The sequence below is a fragment of the Siphateles boraxobius genome, unplaced genomic scaffold, assembly GCF_051911475.1.
Source record: "Siphateles boraxobius isolate OS27281-9 unplaced genomic scaffold, OSU_SipBor_1 35, whole genome shotgun sequence".
NCBI lineage: Eukaryota > Metazoa > Chordata > Actinopteri > Cypriniformes > Leuciscidae > Siphateles > Siphateles boraxobius.
Window position 1 is genome coordinate 1,221,353 of NW_027508975.1, and position 13,374 is coordinate 1,234,726.

Genomic DNA, 13,374 nt, shown 5'->3' on the forward strand with positions numbered 1-13,374 from the left:
TTTGTGAATTTGTTCTGAAAAGGCCCCAGCCTCACTCCTTCAGTGAGTTACAAATGAAACCATTCATCAGTGTCAGCTCCCAAACATTCATATACATTTGAAGATGAAAAGGAGCAATTTAGCTCAAAGGATGAAATTATGTTTATCTGTAAATATAACAAACCCACTTTACAACTCCAAGTAGAAGGACGCAGGCGAACTTTTTATGGACGGATGATATTTTAAAATGAGGTATAGCTAAATAAAACTATGTGATGGAGCTGGAAAAGTACATATTGTATATTAATGTATATTACATATCAATAATAAGCTACTCATCTTTCTGCAGTCCCACCACAGAACAGTAAATATAACGTTTCATGTCCTCACTCTCTTTGCATTTGGATTTTTTAAATTTTTATATTTTATTAAATCCTTCATATCATATTTAATTATCTAGGACCTGAAAAGCAGATTGTACTTTTCTTGCCAAACTTTAAAACTTCGCATTGCCGCACTATTAATATCATGTACTGCTTGTGTTGCATTTTCCCTCAAAAGGAAATCATTTTCCCTCTTTTTGAATAAGTGTCTATTAACCTTGCCGGTAAAAAGACTAGTCCAAGATGGTTAGTTCTTGTTTGGCTGATTGACCAGCATACTTTGACCATGTTGACCAAGCTTGCGACAGTTGTTAAGCTAGTTAAGAAGCCTGTTTTGGATTCTCCTACAATAGGTGTACATGCATCCAAGGTAAAAAAAAAAAAATTTGCTTTAATTTCTCATAATATTCATTATAGCATCAGCTCTTTTTTTCAGCTAAAACGGTTTGATAAAGGATTCAGTCTCTCTGAACCCCGCCTTTCTGAGAGCCTCCTCTACTCTGATTGGTCAGATGGCCTAGTCAGTTGTGATTGGTCAACCGCTTACAGAGTGTGTCGGAAACCAAGCGGCCATCATCATATCTGAATTTCAGCTCTTACTTGATATACAGTGATATAAACAGTAACGATGGCGTGGGTTTTACCATATCAATCTCATCAAAGTGGATTTGCTTTGTCAGCAGAAAACAGCGTCTTCTCGACACGAACAACACGAACCAAACTCTTCCAGTCTCAGGCCCCATTCACACTACTGCGTTTTAGTTTAGAAACGGAGAATTTAAACGAATACGATCTCCGTCCACACCAGCGTTTTAGCTGCGTATTAGAACTGATATCCGTACACATTAAAACGACTGAAAAAGCGGATCGCGTCACCATTCACCTACACTGTGCCGGTGTAAACAGGAATCAGATTCACTATTCCTCAGATTTCGCTGAGGTTGATAAGTGCCGATCTGGACATTCGAAAGTTTCCGCACCAATCCTCAGGAACCACAACTTCATTGTTAAAATGATCCCACCATGCGCTGGTTCTTCCTGGCTTAACCCAAAACCGGCGCTCCATGTACGGTCGATACCGCCGCTGCACACGGGAACTGTCACAGATCGCTCGAATAATAGCTTGCCTCCGGCGCATGTAGGCAGTTATAGCTTTGTAAAATGCAGAATATACTTGCACTAACGTAACTGTTAGTCCAGGCTGTTGATGTATGTTTTCTTCCGTTGTATGACACCCAATCAGAGAGCCGAGCGTGAGCCTCTGCGTCATCGTTTCTAAAGTCCTCCGTTTTGAGCCGCAGAACAGGGTCGGCAGCGTTTCTAAACCTCTCCGTTTTAGGTCTTCGTTTTGGACATTTTAGTCTGGACAGGAGATGCAAACGTAGCAAAAGGTGTCCGTTTCTAAACTAAAACGTAGTAGTGTGGATGGGGCCTCAGATACACTACAGTGTTTGAGGGTGGGGCTAAGCAGATGTTGTTTGTAGGCAGCCAATGAAGACCATAGGCTGTCATTATGCAAATTTGTTACAAACCCAAGTAGGTTTGAGCAGGAAGTGAGACTGGAATTACTGACGACTCGTTTCAGGCAGTTCAGGATCGAGTCTTTCTTTTAGGACACAATACATCCATTTATCTGCACTTTGATCTTTGAAGCTTTGCAGACCTTTTGCATTCACAAACAGTTATATTACACACTACATGAAAGGTAATATCTAAAAAAGCATAATCGGGTCAAAACCTGACAAAAGTAGTGAAAATAACCTTTTGTAAGCTCTGAAAGAGTTGTGTGTTGTTCTTAAGTGCCCAAGCAGGACCTTTTAAAAGTAACACTATATCAATGGATAAAACCCAATCATGGTGTTGTGACTAAAGGGTCATGGGTGAAAAACATTTTGGCTTCCCAAGAAGCTTTTAGCATTTGAGAACCAAAATAGATAGACACAGGTAGGAAAAAATGACCTGTGCATGTTTACTTACAGTATGTGAGAGGAAATGTTTCCCAATGCTGTCACAATCTATACGAATGATATATAAATTACACCTCCCTCAACGGCTTGAGGAAACAGTCTTATTTCCATATTTGACTGGTGTCTGGCACATAAAATACCCTGATTATGTAGCACATCAAAATTTATTAATGAAAACATCACAGTTCCTCAAGTCTCTCTTGTCTCTGATACTTTATGCTCTGTTATGTTTTCAGTGATGGATGTTGATGGATATATTCATAAAGGGAATTCACTGCAAAGCATGTTTGCGGGGAAAATCCCCTTACATTTCTGATGGTCTTTTGGGCATGTTCAGGTCGTCTTAATCCAGGTTTCGACCCTGTAAGTTTATGAGTCAGATTGCTTACTCGTGACAGGTTAACGTTCGCTATGTTGATTCATTACACATTCAAACAAGACCCTGGGATTTGGAATGAATCATAAGCTGATGCTAGATCAATATCTTGTTTGCAATTGATTCATTCATTTATTTAAGTTCACAGAATGTTTAGTTCAGGCTATTGATCCCCTGGTAGATGAACTGATAAAAGATGACATGAGCCTGATTTGAGTAGTAATGACATGAGCACAGCATGTTTCAGCCTATGGACTCATGCAATGGCAGTTTGTCTGGGCTGTATAATAGAGATGTACATTATGTACAGAGAGTGCATTACTGATTACATTAAGTCTTGGATTGGTGGTGGGGGTGTTAGTATTATTATTATTTTTTTGGCTGTTAAGTTAACACAAGCCCTAAAGCATAAAAACATATATAAAAGTTTTAAATGTAAAATATTGACATACATTTTCATCAAGTTTGATATTACTCCTTCATTCTTCTGTCTAAAGACTGAACATGAGATTAATTGTGATTATTTTATACTATTGAAAGGAAATTTAAATGATTTTTTTTATTTCGAGCAATATAGTGACATACAACAAAGGCAATAAAGAAGCATTTAATTTGATCTACACAACAAGGTAAATTCACCTTACTTTAACAACACCAACTCAATCAATTGCCCGAAATGGAGTGGGAAGAAGTCAGACTTATTTAGACACACACCGGACTGTTACAAATAAGGAGAAAAACAAAGGTAGTTGCTTCCTTATTTGTTAACGTTATCATAACTCTTAATTACATATTTATATATACACATTTGAAAAAACACAAACATATCTTAATTACACACCATATGTTAGCGCAGTTAACAATTATAATACCAACAATGGTAATCAGAATACCTACAAAATGAGATAACACACCTTATGAATACCTGAATACATCACAATTCCTCCTTGTTCTGTGACAACACCTTCTGTTTATAGAGTGCTTTAAACTGGTGAATGCTTTGACATTGTTTGTGTTCGAGCGCCAGACTATTCAACAGTTTAACCCCGCATACAGACACACACAAACTCCTCCTGGTGGTTTTGACCGTTGGTATTGAAAAGTTCCCATAACTCTCTCTGTGTGAATAACTTTTGTATGTTAGCAGGTAATGCGTTGTGAAATGCTTTAAATAAGAATTATGGCGTGTTGAATTTAACAAGGTCCTGTATTTTTAATAACTTTGATTTGAGAAAAAGTGGATTATTGGGTTCAAGATATTTAGCCTTGTGTAGGATACGCACTTGCTTTTAATAGTTAGAAATAATTGCATATAGTTTTGTGAATAATAATACGCTAACAATTTGATTCAGTATAATGACAACATAAAACACTTATTTCATTTAGTTGTCATTGTAACATTAAACAGCATTTTTTCCTCACACAGAATAAATGTTTAATCTTTGGAAATTCACTATTGTTGAAAAGTTTGGGGTCAGAAAGATGTGTCCTATATGATCATCAAAGGCTGCATTTATTTGATCAAAATGTGCTAATATGTTTTCTATTTTAATATATTGTAAGATATCATTTATTCCTGTGATCAAAGCTGAATTTTCAGCATCATTAATCGAGTCTTCAGTGTCACATGATCCTTCAGAAATCAGTATAATATGATGAGTTGCTGCCCAAAAAAACATTTCTGATTATTAATGTTAAAGGTGCAGTGTGTGACTTTTAGCGACATCTAGCGGTTCGGTTGCGAGTTTACACTAAGGGCTCAGCCCACCGCTCACCCCTCCCTTTCGAAGAAGCTACGGTGGCTAAAACGGGACAAACATCGTCGTCTGAGACGGCAGAGAATAGCCAGAGTAAACCAAGTTTCTGTACCACAGTCCATTATAAACCACATCATGGATAAAGTTTACAAAGCCATAGTCAGGTGAGGATCAAGGGTCTTAATACGTAATATAATAATAGTAATTAGTTGATTGTCTCACGAACGTAACCAGCACATTTCTCCCCACATAGCAAACCCATAATACAGCGAGGGAGAAGAACCACATGAAACTATGCAACTATATATTTTTTCTACCAGGGTAGTAAAAGTTTAGCTGGCTAATATGAGTTGTTACTGTGGCTGAGCTGGTTAAAGCGGTAAGACTTGTTTATACTGGACGCGTCCGCATGAGCCAAAGGTGCGCGCGGCAAAAATAACGTGATTGTAACAGCGCGCGCGCCTCCGCATCCCCTACACACCATTTACTACACACTATAGGCTTTTTTACTCTGATTTTGGAAACTCGATCGACTTAAAATGCTTCCAAGATCGACGGGTTGGTGATTCCTGTAACTGTTTTACGGTCAATGACAAGAGTATTAATCAGCTGTCTCACGAACGTAACCAGCACATTTATCCCCACATAGCAAAGCCATAACACAGCGAGGGAGAAGAATTAAGTTACATGAAACAATCCAACTACATATTTTACACCACTGACAAGGGAAAAGTCACTACTCACGGTGTTTATGGCTAGCTTCTTCTAGCTTTCTGCTGCTTCTCTTTCAAGGTAGTGACGAAACGCGCTCTGTAACGCTGTGTGTTCGCTGTCGGATACGGTAGACACATGACGTCACAATATGTCGACCTTCACAGAAGGGGATTCCCGCGCCTATGTAGATATAAATGCCTCATTCTAAGGTAATAAAAACATTACGGTTTATTAAGTAAGTTCTTTATACACCACTGAACACATAGTTATGGATGTCATATTGCATTTCTGTTAATAGATACTCAAAATTTTTACACATTGCACCTTTAAAAACAGATGTGCTGCTTAATATTTTGATTTTTTTGATGATTTTTCACCCTCAGGATTTTTTTATGAATATAAAATTCAAAAGAACAGTGCTTATTTAAAATAGAAATCTTATATTGTAATATTGTGTAATACTGTGATTTTGCTTTTTTGATTAATTTATGCATCCTACTGATTAAAGTATAAAAAAATTAAAAAACATACTGACATCAAGCTTTTGAACAGCAGTTTATATGAATGCAATGGGATCGTCACATTTGGGGGGTCCTCCAAGAGTTTGAAACCCTCTGTTCCAGTCATTCTGCTGAATCAAAAGTAATGCATCGAACATGTTCCTGCTGAAAGTCATTGTACTGATCTAATGCAGCTGTATTCTTTACTTCTAACTGCAGTCTAAATGCAGGTGAATCCCTCTGCCGGAGCGTCGGGGGTGTGTGTGAGACAGGAGGAAGGCTCAAGATACATCGCTGTGTGTTTGATAAATGTTAAAGGAGTTGAAAATTTGCCGCTTCATCTGCTCTGGATTATTTTGCAATCAACTAGCATATTTTCCTCAGTGAAACGCTGTCATCGGCTGTTTCTGCAAGCCATCCCTCCGTGAAAGTCTCCCGGGTCGGCCTGTGCTCCACTGGTATGTGCAGTTCATTACTCTCTGCTGGTGACCAGACCTGAGTGCTCATTCTTCACACACTGAATGTAGATCACATTCAGAATCTCATTGAGGCTGATTTGCCAAACAAGCCAAGAGAATCATGGACAAGGATGAAAAAAAAGATCCACAGGGACATACTATACTTACTGAATTAACCTGCTCAAAGGTGCACTATAGAACTTTTTTTTATGTTCAAAATTAACAATATTTAAATAATCAATACACACGTGCCCAAAATGTGTTTTTGTCTTACCCTGATTCACTATGGTAAGCCTGTTATAAGTGTTTAAATTTTAGCTCGAGCAGCTTTTCACCTGCAATCGGTGCATGTCTCATTATATCCGTATCCGTCCATATCCTAACATGATTTAAACAAAGAATGAAATTAAATACAAAATGATTTATATCAATTTTTCATAAATGATGGCTGATGCAATGTGTGGTAAAAACATGACAAATCAAGTAAATATAGTATTTATATAATATAATATTTTTAATTTTTTTGATTGTATGCAATTTCAGGTCAAACTATAATTTTTAAATACATGCAAAATATGCAATTTATTATTTGTGTGTATTTTGGATAACTAAAATTCTAGCTGAAATGAACTACTGTATATAAAAAGACAAACAAGGCAGCCATTTTATTCCAAAGACGTGAGATGTGGTGAAAATGACCTGTTTGATAACATGTAGAAAATATGACAATATTCTCCTATGGTGGTTGTTTATAGACATAAACTAGTGAGAGTGTGAAAAGTGCATGTTTTTTTAAGGTTTATTTTCTAAAAGTTGAAGAAACATGCTTAAAAGTTGAATTTCAATCACATTATTTGTCTCCCAAGTTTTAGGCCGTGTTTCTACGTGTTGTGAGGAATGAAGCAGATCTGTAAAGGTCATTGTGGACAAACAAACTTCTTATGTGAAGTTAATCTTGATTTGTACCATATTTCTTTGAGTATTTTTCAGTGTTCCAGAATGAGTACAAATCTTGTGGCTTGTTCCTGTGCTTTGTGTTCTTGGACCGTTAACAACTCTTTCTTTGCGGGATGAGCGAGCGTATCGCGTGCCTTTCGACTGACTCCCGACAACAACAGAAAATGATTTTTTTTTTAAATAATTATTTCAAGAGCTCTAAAACTTTATCATCTTCCAGGTCCGAAAAACTGCCGGACTGTAATTATTACAGCAGCGACACAGTGTCGAGAACAGCATTCGGTCACCAAACATCTCCCACTGGCTCTGCTGTGACCCAGCAAACGTTGTAGTGGTCAGCTCTGTCGCCTTAGGCTGGAAAGTTGTGGGTTCCCGATGCGCGCCAAGTTTGAGTCAGTCCGCTCCTAAATCTAAAAAAAGCGGATTGACGGTCAGACAGGCTGACCACAGAGACATCCGTCGGCCCAGGGTTCCCCTGCCTTCTCATGAAGCCTGTGGCCTGCCAGCCCATAACAATACAGGTTCAGCCGGGCCAGCGAGAAGCGCGCTGTGAAAGACATTAGCTGGGAATAGCTTCGACCGGGACCCGCGCAGGGCGTGCAAAGACGTTTATGAGAACAAATATCGCCTTTTTTCTCATTGTTGTTGTTGTTTCTCGCTCTCTTTTCATCCCCACCTCGCTCTGTTCTTTCACATTTTAATACCCGGCTTTGAACAGCCCTTGTTTGATGAGGTTTTGCGATCTCCTCCCTGTGTTCTCTTTAATTGCCCGCGTTCAGTTTTCCAGCAGGGTCTCAAAAGATGAACGGCGTTTGCGAGCAGGGCAGTCGTGACTAGCGGCTAGGATCTGCGTGCCTGAGAGTATTGCCTTACTGTGACCACAGCTCTTAAAAACAGAAAATCCATCTCCAGTGTTTTGAAGGGAGGGGAAGAGCCATAGCAGAGATAAGTCAGCAGGGTTTGTCAGAGCGATCGGCCTGTTCTGGCAGTCTCAGAAAACGTCCATAGATCAGAAGAGATGCGGCTCAGAATGCGCTGGAGATATTCATCAAGATAACTTCCATTAAGAAACGTGTCATTTTTTTTTATGCATCCCTACCTTTCATTCACTGTCCTCACACCGCTTCTGCTGAATGCTGGAGAATCGGGACATATTACCACATGAAGTGCTGAATTTATGATTCATCCTGTATGTGTGGTTGATTGTTTTTCGAAACAATCAGGTTCTCCCGCCTCAAATCAATTATGCTTTGACCAAGTAACTACGGGACTAGCAAAGACAATCCTCTGCTTCATGGGCGTAATTGACTTTGGCAGGTCTGCATATTTGGCTTGGCCGAGTGCCTGTTACAGCTGTGCTCTTTCTCCTCTTCTTCTTCTTCTTCTCTGGGAGATTACATTGTCTTTCTGATGTCTGCCAGCCAGCAGAGCTATGGCACGCGGGTCAATGACGTGACGCTCATCTGCTCGTTTATTTAAAATTGCATTGAAAATACAATGACTTTGATACACTTCTTCCATGATGAGCATGTTTTTCCTTTTTTGAAATAATTTGAAAATTCATTTTTGATTTGTGTTTAGAAGCATAAGGTCATGAAATGAAGAAACAAAAGGGATTATTAAAAGAATGAAACTGTTGAAAAGAAAATCTTAGTATGTAGTTTGGCGTAATCCTTTAATATTATTTCTCATTAAAAAAAAATATATTTTTATATATATATATATATATATATATATATAGCATATATATATAGCACTTCTCAGCTAGTACTTTAGTTATCCTAAATACACACAAATAATAAATTGCATATTTTTGCATGTATTTAAAAATTACAGTTTGACCTGAAATTGCATACAATAAAATAAAAAATAAAAATATGTTCACAAAGTATATTTACTTGACTTTTCATGTTTTTACCACACATTGCATCAGCCATCATTTATGAAAAATTTATATAAATCATTTTGTGTTTAATTTCATTTGAAGTGACAAGTGAGGGACAGCCATAAGTTTAGAAAAAAATATATAAATCATTTTGTATTTAATTTCATTCTTTGTTTAAATCATATTAGGATATGGACGGATACGGATATGACGAGACATGCACGGATTGCAGGTGAAAAGCTGCTCGAGCTAAAATTTAAACACTTATAACAGGCTTACCATAGTGAATCAGGGTAAGACAAAAACACATTTTGGAAGAAGGATTGATGTGTATTGATTATTTAAATGTTGTTAATAAAAAAAATAATAATAATAATAATAAAACAATATATTACCATGTCAAAACCCCATGTATTCAAGGTTTAAGGAAAATATTTGATCCAAAAAGGATACTTATATTTTTATTTATATTAAACAATAAAATTATATTTTAAAAGCAAACAATATTTCCACTGCTTCTTAACATTCGACTGGCAATTTATATATTGCTGCTTATTATTATTTTAATATTTGTGTTTATATATATATATATATATATATATGTGTGTGTGTGTGTGTGTGTGTGTGCATATATTTATATTTTTTAAATAAATAATAATTTATTATTTGTCCATTTATTACCCCAAAAACCCATGTATTTAAGGTGTACGCAAAATAATACAAACATAATTACCTATATTTTTTTATATATATATATAATATTTTCACTGCTTATTGACATTTGACCAATTTATATAATATATATTTTGAAAACCCAACAAAGACTATAAATCTAAAAATGTACACGTTTTAAACCAGATTTTAAAAATATTATTTCCCTTTTCTTTCTTCTTGTAGACACTATATATGTCACTGCCCCACATGTTCCTGCTCTATATGCTGAACTACAGTCCACAATGTCCAGAGAACAATCCCTCTCATCAGTGTGCAGCGCTGCATTATATAACATCGATGATGGCGATTCTCACCCCTCAAACGTGGCCTGTGATTGATACTGGATACCATCCATTCCTTGCTCAGCCACTGGCACTCACGCCGTAGATGATATTTCTTTCAATTGCCCTGCTCGGAAAATGAGGCCATGTTTCCTTTCTTTCCTATTACCTTTCGAGACGCAGAGCGAACGGTGAAAGCAAAAAGAGGGCTAAAGCGATGGCAAAACCGCTCACAAGAGCGATAGAGAAGCGAGTGAGACATCAAATAATTCTCCAGCTCCTGACAGGACATGAAGTACTGGAGCTAATTGCAGGGATCAAAGAACAAAGGAATTCACTCAGACAAGATTTAATGGAGGCAAGCCAGGAAAACCTGTTTCAATTACAGCAATGAGGGATATTCAAGCGGCCAGCCGAAGAGCCGGAAACTGCCCATGGGGAAATCTCTGGCCATTGAGAGGAGCGTGAACGCCGAGAGCTCGAGTGGGTAGGATAGTGCACACATCAATCACCTGGGCGGTGGGCTTATGCCAATAACACGTGACAAAAAAAGTAGATTGAGGTTAGGAGTAAGAAGTAAATCACTTCAGCACATCAGCAGCCGATACGTTCTATCAAATTAGATGAGAAGGAGAAATAATGCACCAAAAAATGGAGGATAGAGGATTTTTCTGCTGAGAAATAAACGTGCAATAGCCTTTGTTTGCTCAGAGCAAGAGGTAAAAATCCTTCCTTCCTCCAGAATGAAAGGCAAAGGGGAAATGCCTGCCGGTGACAGGAAGAAGCAGATGCAGTTAGTGTTATTGTTGCAGAAATATTGATGATTTTTTTCAAACCTGATGTTTGTCCACAAGGTTATTTGCTATGAAATCTTATCTGTGTGTTTTGGTGCAGAGAAGTCATTTTATGACAAATATAAACATTGGTTGGCATCAGCACTCTCCCATGTGACTTCTACAGTGAATGTGTGCGGCGAGAAGGAAATGTGTTCTCTGTTCACACCATGAACGAATGTGAAAAAGGCTGGGTGGTGTTCGCTGCTTTTGTGTATGTTCTCATAATTATACAGTCACAATAAAACACTTGAATTCTGATTGGTCTGTATGAAATGCATCTCCAGGAATCTGATTTGAATTGGATTTCACACTGTCCATGAATGTGGTTTGGATTGAATTGTAAAAATCAATGTCCATGGGTGTTTGGATAATCAAATTGCAATTGGATATGCAAATATAAATAAATAACACATTTTGGAATTCCATGTGAACAAAGCAACATATTGTTCCCACAGACTCTAAATTGTGGAGTACAGAAATATATTAACAGTATTTCATTTATAAGCATATATATATATATATATATATATATATATATATATATATATATATATATATATATATATATATGATTGTTGTTATTAATATATTTAATAATAATCTATATTTTTTTATTAACAATGATCATAGGTTCATTAAGTTAGATTAGGATCATAATTAGACATGTTATTTATTTATTTAGGGGCCATTTACATGACACCGTTTTCAACTGAAATCGGAAAAAAAATGTATGCTGGCAACTTTTTTCAAAAACGCTGGCGAGGAAAGAGTTGATATATAAATACATAAATTATATATAATATATAAATACATTTCATCCCTGTCTGCTTTTGGATAGCAAAAAATAGTCCCATCCCAAACTCACCCCATTGTTTGAATAGCGTTTTTACCTGTTATTATTCTCTCTGTCACCTATTGAAATAGGTGTTTTAACATAGAAAAAATCACACACTTCGGCTTTAAAATTGACTGTGTCTTCTCAAATGGATCTTGGCTCTGCCTTTCCATCTTTGTTGAACACAAAAGTCCCCTGTCTTCTCACTGATAGAGAGCACTTGGAGAGAGAATGGTAAGAATTATCAGAGGGCATATCAGCTGTCCCAGATCACCTCTCTAACTCAGTTACTGTTGGAAAGGCTCTTGCATCGCTGGCCTGGCAGATACTTAAGACGCCCCTCCAATTCCCCTCTCAGCTAAGAGCATATTTTCTACATTAGCATCACAGACGTCTGCCTCCGCCACCAATTGCAATCGCTCTGTGCAAGTGTGTTACTCCTAAAGGGGTCGAAGTTTAGCTACTTAGCATGGACCTGTTAAGCCCTGCTGGTAGATGCCATAACTACAACATCAATGTTTTTCCAGGGATAAGCATTCGAAAGTAATAAGCAACCAACATGCATATCATAAGTACTTCATTATACAACTGTTAGTTCCGGTCCTTGAATTTGATTGGTCGAACAGAATTCCACACAATCCAATGGAACTGAGACTTTTTACTGTTTGTAATGTATCACTCTTCTTTACACCTGTGCATTCGCTCATTGAAGCTTCCTCGTTACTTTTGGTGCAATTAGAGAATTGAGACTCCCAAGATGGCTGGGTTTGATCGGTTTCCGTGTCATGGGCTGGAGGATGAAGGGGCGAGAAAACGAGGAATCATCGATTTGTTTTAATTTTGTATTTTAATCTGTCTCTTGTGTCCACTTTCAACCTGATTTCTTCGAGGGGAGGGTCTATGGGAGGGTAAATGTATGGGGTTTTTTTTCAGATCTTTTGATCTAATGGACGACAAAAGGTTGCGCAATTTACATATGAACGTGCACGGAGACGCTGGAAAAACACTCGGAGACATTGTGCTTGGGATGTTTTTCATCTTCAAACCAAACTTAGATCTTCAGCACACAAAGCTTAAATCCCCTCTGGCTAGCGTGCTTGCCATAATGTTTACGCATTAGGTCAGTAGGCGGAAAGTAGACGGTCTTTTGTGGCTGTTCGAACACATTCGATCACATGAGCGTTTACTCTACGAAAGCAATCCGGTCAAATGCGTTATCTACTTCCTCTGGAAGTGGTGGAAATTGGACAAGCTCGAAATTTTTTAGACCCAGTTTACACCTGTATTTAATGTCGTCCACTTGTGATCCGATCAACCAAAATGCATCTTAACATCAGATGTAAACAGTGCCATTACATGTATTAGATTATGACTCTTTCCGCAGGTTACATAGTTCGACCAGTAGATGGCGACAAGTGACTGTTTTTAAGAAACGATTCCATGTGTTAAAACACTCATTCATTTAGAAACGAAACACCTCAGGGCTGCGTTGAAGTCCACTTTTTTATTCCCTTTCCTCGCTAACTTCTCCCCATTGTCACAGTGTCTGGTTTGTGTTCCCTGGGTTGCCACTAGAGGACCTCGTTCTCACGGTGTCTTTCACGTTTGACTTCATTTCCCAGCATTCTGTCTGTCACTCATCAGTTCATTGCACTCAGCTGTTTCCCATCACCTTGTTAGTTTGAGTGTATATATACCCTGTCTGTTTTAGTGTTTGTCACGGAGTCGTTGG